General features: G+C 46.5%; 1 non-coding gene across 1 annotated transcript; it reads left to right on the top strand.

The window, feature by feature from the left end:
- Window positions 1-3,785: 3,785 nt before the first annotated feature.
- On the top strand, window positions 3,786-3,949 carry LOC116277516 (U1 spliceosomal RNA). Its single transcript, XR_004186979.1, has one exon. It is a non-coding gene; the product is annotated as a U1 spliceosomal RNA (small nuclear RNA).
- The last annotated feature ends 5,345 nt before the right edge of the window (window positions 3,950-9,294 follow it).

Genomic DNA, 9,294 nt, shown 5'->3' on the forward strand with positions numbered 1-9,294 from the left:
CACAGACCACATTTTGCTTATCCATTCATCCACTGATGGATATTTGGTTTGCTTCCACATTTTAGCTATTGTGACTAATACTGCTATGAACATGGATGCACAAATCTCTCTTCTCTTTTCAATTCTTTTGGGTGTGTGCTCAGAGAAAGAGTTGCTGGATCATATGGCAATTCTATTTTCAACTTTTTAGGAAGACTAAATTGTTTTTCATAACGTCTATACATTTTACCTTCACGCTAACAATGCACAAGGATTCCAATTTGTTCACATCCTCCCTTCTACTTGTTATTTTCTGTAATAAAAAAAAAAGTATTGTCATCAAAGAAGATTATGCAACAGGAAAACAGATGAAAGGTTTTTGCTTTTGATAATAGCCATTTTAATGGGTATAAAATGGTATTTCCTTGTGGTTTTGATTTGCATTTCCCTGATGGTTAGTGAGGTTGAGCATCTTTTCATGTTCTTATTGGCCATTTGTCTATCTTTTTGGAGAAATGTCTATTCAAGTCCTTTGCCCATTTTGGGATCAAACTGTTTGGGTTTTTTTTGTTGATGAGTTGTAGGAGTACTCTGTATATTCTGGATATTAATCCCTTATCAGATACATGATTTGCAAGTATTTCCTCCTAATCTCTGTGTTGCCTTTTTACTCTGCTGATAGTGTTTTCTGATGCATAAAAGGTTTTTTTCCATGAAATCCAATTTGCCTATTTTTCCTTTTGTTGTATGTGGCCTTCAGTCTTTTTTGTTTTTAATCCACACAATTTTTTTATGCTAAAAATAATACATCCTAGACTAAATATAGGAAATCTTGGGAAGGATATGTAAGAAGTAACACTGACTGTTCTTAGAAGAACTGGGTGTCTGGGAAATAGGGGTGGGAGAATTTTCACTGAGAAAAACCTTTATAGCTCTTAAATTTAGACTTATATGAATGTATTATCTATTTAAATAAATCAAATATAAAAATACATCCTAAATTTCAGGGAACTATATTCAATATTTTGTAGTAATCTATAATGGAAAAGAATCTGAAAACGAATATATATTTGTGTATGTATAGCTGAGTCATGAAACACCTGAACAGTTTCATTGTCCATCAACTTTACTACAATAAAAGTTTTAAAAATATGCTAAAATTAACATATAAATATAAAATAATACATCCTCATTTTTAAAATTTTATTATTTTTTTCTTTTGGGGGGAGGGAGGTAATTAGGTTTATTTATTTATTTGGAGGTACTGAGTGTTGAACCCAAGGCCTTCTGTATGCTAAGTAGGCACTCTACTACTGAGCTATGCCCTGCCCACCTCACCCCCATTTTTTTAAAGTTAGAAAATATTTTAAAGCGTGAAGAAAAACATTGAGATCACTTCCAGTTTTATTACTCAAGATTCTTGGTCTGTTTCCCCTATTGTTCAGTTGTCTAACGATGTGGTTCTTGCCAAACCTGTCTGCACACCTGACTCCCAGCTCTGCTCACGTTGCCGGCCTCTTCAGGCCAACCAGACTCAAACCCAGAGGCCTCCCCCACGCCCTTGTCCTTTCTTGTCCCTCACTCCCCTCACCACCACCTTACCCAGTCTCCCTTTCCTTCTCCCTGGCATCTCATTGGTCTCTGGCCCTTGGCCCTGCCTCCTCTCCTCCAGACCTTGACCCGAGCTTCCCAGCAGGACCCTCCCCGACTTCCACTGGTATTTTCTGCATCCTGAGACTGAGGTCCTGAAGCCTAGCTATGCGTATCAGCTCAGCACAGACTTACTGAACCCTGATTCTGTGCCAGGCATGGAGCTGAGCACTTGGCACATACATTGCCTCATTCCATCCTCATCTCAGTCTATTGATGTGGCTACTATTAATCTCCCACATCTTCCAGATGAGGAATCCGAGGCTCAGGGGAGTCGAGTCATTTGCCCAAGATTATACTAGCTCCCTCAGGGCCGGTGACAGCACTGTGGTTATTGTCAGTTCAGTACTCTCAACAACCCAGTCGTCATGACTTTTTTCTCCTCATTTTACAGAGGAGATAACTGGAGCACAGAATGTTAAGTAGCTTGATCAAGGTCGTTCAGCTAATATAGGTGGCGAGGCTGAGATTTGAACCTAGGTACGCTCACTGCACAAAATCCAAAACCTCTCAGCTGGCTGCATCATCTCGGTAGACTCAGCCCAGACCCTCAAAGAGCCGAGACTACAGCCTGCCCCTCTCTGGCCAAAACCCTTTGCAGTGCTTTCCTTATGAAGCCCAGACTCCTAGGTGGATCTCCTGGGCTTCATGCAATTGTCTCCAGCCTCCTGATAAGGCCTGTCACCCCTTGGTCCTCTGCGGGGATCTACCCCCCAAGCAGCAGCAGCTCACTGTGCTCTGAATCTGCCCACTCTACGAACTGGCCACTGTCACACCACTGCTTTCGTACCTTCTGCGACCATTCTGCCCACCGACCGCCCCCTCATCCAGCAAGACCCCGACCCCTCCCAGGACTGTTCCCCTCCCTCTGACCTGTGGCATCCTCTGCCGACACTTCTCTCTTTCCGCCTGGGTCACAATCCAGACTCCACCACCTATGGAAACTGTCTGTGCCTCAGTGTCCTCTTTTGTGAAAGGGAGGTGATGACAGTCCTTTAGAAGCTTGGGTTGTTGTGAGGATGCAACGACATCGTATGTGTCAAACAGCGACATGCGTCAGCACAGAGTAAGTGCCAAAGGGTGTTTGCTATTATGATGCTGATCCTGAGTCTTCTTTCTTACTTCCTCTAGGAGGTTCATTTTTATTCCCCAAATATTTCTGGAGGGTATATTTTCTGCCAGACCCTGTGCCAGGTGTGAGATCTGGCGATGGACCACTTGCAATCTCTGCCCCGAAGATGCTCTGATGCTAACGGAACAGCCCGGTAAGTGCGTAAGTGCGGTGAAGAGTAAGCACTGCAGGGGTGCTGGCAGGGCAGAAGGGGGGCGTCTAGGTGAAAGGGGAGGAGAAGGTCATTCTGGGCAGGAAACCTGGACCCGAGGCCCAGTGGAGAGGAGACACATACTGTGCAGGACTCTGAGCAGCTCAGTGTCTGGGTGGGAAGGGTCAAGGAGGCAGGAGGGGTAGGAAGGGGCAAGGACATGCTGCAGAAACTGAGGTCCTTGGACGGGCAGCCTGGCAGCACCAGCCTCACCGGGAGCTTGTTAGAAGTCTCAGGACCCAGCCCAGACCACGGACTCCAATCTGCATGCTAACAAGCCCCCTAGGGAGTTTGCATCCTCTTAAAGTGGGGCAAACGCTGGACTAATCAGAAGGTGTCCTGTGGTCCTGCTGAGGAGTTTCCACTCCATCAGACCTCGGAAACCCTGGGGAGATTCTCATTAAATCAATATCTCAGGCGGCGGATCCTGAGCACCTCTATTTTATACATGTGTTACACATTCGGCAAGTGATTACTGAGCACAGGCCATGCCTTCTCCTTCCCTGGAATGGCACTCAGGGCCCCTCTCTTAGCATGCACTCAACAAACATCATTCCGTGAATCTGGTGCACTGGCTCCCAAGTTCTCATTTACATTTTCGGCCCCGGGCCCACCCTAGTCTTCATGCCGTCACTCAAAGCGCCACACTTAGCAGGGAGGGTATAGTTCAAGTGGTAGAGTGCATGCTTAGCATGCACAAAGTCCTGGGCTCAATCCCCAGTACTGCCTCTAAAAATAAAGAAATAAGCCTAATTATCTCCCCGCCCCCAAAAAAACTAAATGAAAAAAGAAAAAGTTAAAAATAAAATGCTGTGGTGGGCAAAGAAAAAAAAAAAACTTACCTGGCAGGGGAGACACCATGATCACAAAGGTGGTTTTCCCGGGGCGAGGCTTACCCATTGTACTCCGGACGTGCTGACCCCTGCGATGTCCCCCAATGTGGGAAACTTGACTGCATGATTTGTGGTAGTAGGGGACCACGTTTGTGTGTTCCCCTTAAAAAAATAAAAGATCCACACTTCCTCCCTTCCTCTTGCAGCTTTGAGGGTGGTGATTCCTTCAGGAGGCCTCTCAGATGCTCCCACCTGGTACAGAGGTCCTCCTCTCTGCTCCCATAGCATCCTGGGCTCGTTTCTGTCGTAGCACCCTCCGGCCGCCTCCAAACAAAGAGCCAGGAGCTTCCTATGCACAGATCAAGGCTTCGTTTGTGCCTGTACGCCCAGGATCTGGCACGGTGAAATGTTTGTGGAGTGAATGAACAAACAAATAAGCTAATAAAAATTGAAATACGAAGAGATGTGAAAGCAAGACACCAACGCTAGATAATACAGTTATTCAGCTGTGCTTGTCCCCTGGTGTCTTTCCAGAAATGGGTGCTGGACAATAAATAAATAACCATGCTTCTGTTTTTCTGAAGAGCTTTCGTGGGATATAAGTCACATACCTTTCACCCATTTAAAGTGTATAATTCAGTGGTTTTAAGTACAATCACAGGGTTGTGCAATCCTCACCGCTGTTTAATTCCGGAACATTTTCACCACTCCAAAGGAGCCCCGTATCTACCAGCAGCCACTCCCTATGTCTCCCAACCTCCTCCCCCTGCCCTCGGCAACCACTAATCTACTGTCTGTCTCTAGAGATGTGCCTATTCGGGACATTTCATATAGATGGAATCAATCATACAATGTGTGGTCCTTTGTGTCTGGCTTCTTTCACTTATCACAAGTGTTCAAGGTTCATTTATGCTGTAACATGTATCCTCACTTCATTCCTTCTGTCGCTGAATGATAGTCCACTGGACAGATGTACCACGTTTTGTTCATTCACTCATCAGACGACAATGCAGGTTTCATGCAGGTTTATAGCCCTGAGCTTTTGCAACAGGATTTTTTATGCTGCCTCACTTCATCTTAACACTTACCATTTAAGGAAGGTTGTGTTTATTTCCATATTGCAGGTGGGTAAACTGAGGCTAGAATGAGCAGTTGTGACTTGCCAGAAATCACAGGCTATTAAGTGGCAGAGCTATAACTCGAAGCCCTTTTCTCTGCCCCATTCTGCCACCCCCTACAACCCACTTTATGTCACGTGTCTCTTTCCCTCTATAAAGGCGCTCTTCAAGGCGTCCACTGTGCCCTTGGGTACACAGAGGTTTGGATGTATGCTCAGGGAGGGTGTTAAGCCTTTATCTGATCTAGAGTTATAAGCCAAAGGTCTGCCCTCCTTCCAGTCTCAGTGTAGAGAGGCCACTTCTGGATCCTGGATGTGGGTGGGGGAGGTGGTAGCCAGGAGGGGACCATGATCCGGGAGTACGTGACCTCGCTGTCTACCCTGTAGAAAGGGGCCTCTCCCACCTGCCCCAGCGCCACTCAGACCTTCCGGTGGCCGCTTCCTTCTGCTTACCGTGCTCTTTCCTCTCCAGCCACAAAGAACTTTAAACACGCCTCTTTTTAGTACTTGTCACACTGTCACACAGTTCTTTATCTGGCTGCTCCCCAAAACCTGTGAGCACAGACGTGAAGGGTCTTAATCGTCTTGGTATCACAGCAACTGACACTAAAGAGGATCTGGGCGAGTGCTGGTGGGATGAATGGGTCTTCCGTGTTTTAATAATAACGCCTCTCATCAATTGCACGCTCACTGTAAGACATTTTATCCAGGCAACAACCCTGGGATGTGGTGTCTAATCTCCTCCTCACAGAAGAAGAATCAGAGACTTGGAAAGGTAAAGTTTACAAGGCCAAGGACTCATAGACAGTAAGAGACAAAGAGGGGATTTAAATTTGGATGCTTTTTACCATCGGTGGGCCCCTCTTAGGGAAAGTGTGAATTTAGATCAGGCCTTTGGGAGTGGATGATTTAAAAAAAAAAAAAGGGGCAAGGTTGCTCAAAGTTTCTCAAATGCTCCTTGCCTGTGATCTCAATTATTAGATCCCACTTCAGGTCTCAAAAGAGAAAGACCAGCTCAGAGAGGTTAAGCCACGACTGAAAACACACAGCATAGTGGGAGGACCAGCACTCAAGGCCCGGCCTGCTAGTTTCCAAGGGCAAGCTGGCTTCTGCACAGCACAGTTGCTGTGTGTTTATTCCACGCTGCATTGCTCAAAGGGAAGTCTCAGTTTCCACTGAGAAGCTTTAAAAGGAAATGAAGAAATCCAAGTATCGGAGAAACTAGAACCCTGATGCCTCATCACCGGTGAAATTGTAAAATGGGGCGGCTAGTTTGGAAAACAGTGTGGCAGTTCCTCAAAGGATGGAACAGAGAGTTACCCTCCGACCTAGAAATTCCACTCCTAGGTTTATACCTAAGAGAAACAAAATACATTCGCACAAAAACTTACACACGGATGTCCATCGATGTTCATAGCAGCATTACTGATGATAGCCAAAAAAAGGGAAACAACTCAGATGTCCATGAGCTGATAAATGTCTCAACAAAATGTGGCGTTCCGCACAATGGGGTGCTGTTGGACAAGAGAAAGGAACGGAGTTCTGATACAGGTTACAACATGGATGAACCTTGGAAACACGATGCTCAGTGAAGGAAGCCAGACTCGAAAGGTCACATATTGTATGATTCCATTCACATGAAATACCCAGAATAGGCAAATCTATGGAGTCAGAAAGCAGATGGGTGGTTGCCTGGGGGGCTGAGGGGAGAGGGGAAAAGGGAGTGGCTGCTAGTGTGTATGGGGTTTCTTTTAGGGGATGATGAAAATGTTCTGGAATTAGATAGTGGTGATGGTTGCACAACTCTGTGACTACACTAAAAACCACTGAGTTGTATGCTTTAATGGGGGGGGTAGCTCAGTGGTAGAGCGCATACTTAGCATGCACGAGTTCCTGGGTTCAATCCCCAGTACCTCCACTAAAAATTAAATAAATAAATAAACCTAATTACTCCCCCCAAATAAAGCAATTAAAGGGTGAATTTTATATCAATAAAGCTGTTATTTAAAAAAGAATAAAAATAAATAAAAATGAAGTGACCTCTGCCTCAGAGACAGGTATTTGAAGGCACCCTGGTGATGGAGCATGGCCCCCGCAGCCAAGCATGGCATGTTTGACTCCGTGTGGGAGTGTCCCTTAGCCTCTTTTCCCTGCAAGGGTGCATTCTTAACATATGGCCTCATGGTACTTCTGTGTGGCAAGGGACTTTACAGTCATAATGGATCCCTTGCTGGGAGGTCAGGCCACGTGGGGTGAAGTCCATTCCAAGGTGGAGAAGCCATCTTAGCTGCCCAGCCCAGCTGGCTGGTGACAGAGGCAGGTGACGTTATAGGATTTCAGTCATTTGCAGCCAAGGCCACCTGATCCCCGGTGTGAAGCAGCTGGGATATCAAGGCCGGCCCCCCGGATCTGGCACCCAAACGCCTGGGTTTGAATCTCAGCTCCGCCACCTCCTAGCTGGTTGGCCTAGAGCAGTTTCTCAACCACCCGGAACCAACATTTGCTCACCTGAGAGAATGAGAGGGATGAACCCCAGCTCAGAGGACACTGAGAGGACCCTGGCTTTTCAAATTCTAAGTCTGCCGAACCCAACAGTTTCAGTATGCCCTGGGAGCTTGTTTGAAATGCAGACTCTCAGGCCCCACCCCTGATCTGCTGAGTCAGAATCTGCATCTTAACATTGCACCCAGGGAATTCGGATCCAGCAAAGTTTGAGAAGCACTGGTGCAAATTAAATGAGATTATGTAGGTAAAAACCTGGCCCCCCGGTGCCTGGCACACCACAGGTGCCACACACGTAGATTATGGTATTTTATTGTTATGTAGAAAAGAGGACTGGATGGGTTCCAGCTCTGCCACCTGCTCGCTGTGTGATCTTCAGTGAGTCGCTTGACTATTCTGGGCCTCAGTGCTGCCATGCCCCGTCCATCTCACAAGACTGTTTTGAGGAGGCTCAGCTGACAAAAATTTGTGGGAAAGTGCTTTACAGATGCGGCCTAAGTGTAGACATGGTTCTCTTGGCCAAAGTGGAGAGAGTGACTCCTGAGATTCTGGAGATAAGAAAATGTTCGATGCTATGCTGAGACACCCAGCAGAGGACCAAAGACCCTAGCAAGAAGGGAAGAGGGACTGAGGAAGCACTACTCTTGCCCAAGAGAATCCCCTTCACCTCAAAGACGTTTAACCAGAGGAAGTGGAGACAAAACCATTAAGTTCTTGGGCAAGAAAGGAAGGTGCCAGCAAACGGGGGAAGCGGAGACTCCCAGCTGGGTGCCTCCTGATAAACAGAGGGCAAAGGTTTCCAGCTACTAGAAGCACCAGTGCAGGGGCAGGTAAACAGTCCTCCAGTAAATGCCAGTGTCTGGATTTGAGGTGACCTCCAGGGAGCTGGAAATACCCCCTCTGCTTAGAGCCCCTCCCTCAGCGGCTCCGCGTGGCCTTTAGGAGGGCAGTAACCACTGATGTTTACATGCGCCAGGCTTTTTCTGAGAACATTTCCTTACAGTCCCGCCTGTGAGCCCCACAACAGCCCTATGAGGCAGGTCTCTCTAGATTCTCCACGTTACAAATGAGGCTATTGAAACGCAGACAGGTTGAGTGACTTGACCAATATCACAGAGCTAATAGTGGTGGAACTGGGCTTCAAGCCCAGGACATCTGATTTTAGGGTCCCCATTTTTAGCAACCCTTCTACTGCCTTTATTTTCGTTTTAATTAAGACTTTATTTTTCAGAGCATCATCAAGTTCATGGAAAAACTGAGGGGAAGGTACAGCTATTTCCCACATAAACTTTGCCCCCACCTATGTATAGCCTCCCCATTATCAAAGTCCCCCACCAGAGTGGTTGGATCTGGTGACTTACAAGAAATACTTCTTTGGTCATTCAGATAACCAAAATATTCTTCTCATATATGTTTGGCTTTCATCCACGGTTCCTGGCTCACAGCTCTTAAAACACTTAGAATTTCCCAAGTGAATAGAGCAACAAATGTGTCTTTTGTCGTGACTTTTGGATGGGGACTGGTTGTCACTGGAGCCCACCTTGTGATTAGAGGATTGGAACTTTCTGTCCTAGCTCCCCGATCGCTGGGAAGAAGAGAGGGACTGGAGGTTGAATCAGTCTACCGGTGACCAATGAGTTAATCAAGCATGGGTTTGTAATGAAGTGTCTATAAAACTCCAAATGACAGGGTTCAGAGAGCTGCCAGGTTGGGAAATTCGTGGAGGGTGACATGTTCAGAGAAAGTATGGAAGTTATGCACCCAGGGAACCCATATCCTGCCCTGGGCACCTCTGCCAACTGGTTGTTCCTGACTTATATCCTTTTATAATAAACCGGTGATCTAGTGACTGAACAGCTTTCCCGAGTTCTGGGAGCCACTCTAGCAAACT

This window comes from Vicugna pacos, chromosome 12 (genome assembly GCF_048564905.1).
Source record: "Vicugna pacos chromosome 12, VicPac4, whole genome shotgun sequence".
Lineage (NCBI taxonomy): Eukaryota > Metazoa > Chordata > Mammalia > Artiodactyla > Camelidae > Vicugna > Vicugna pacos.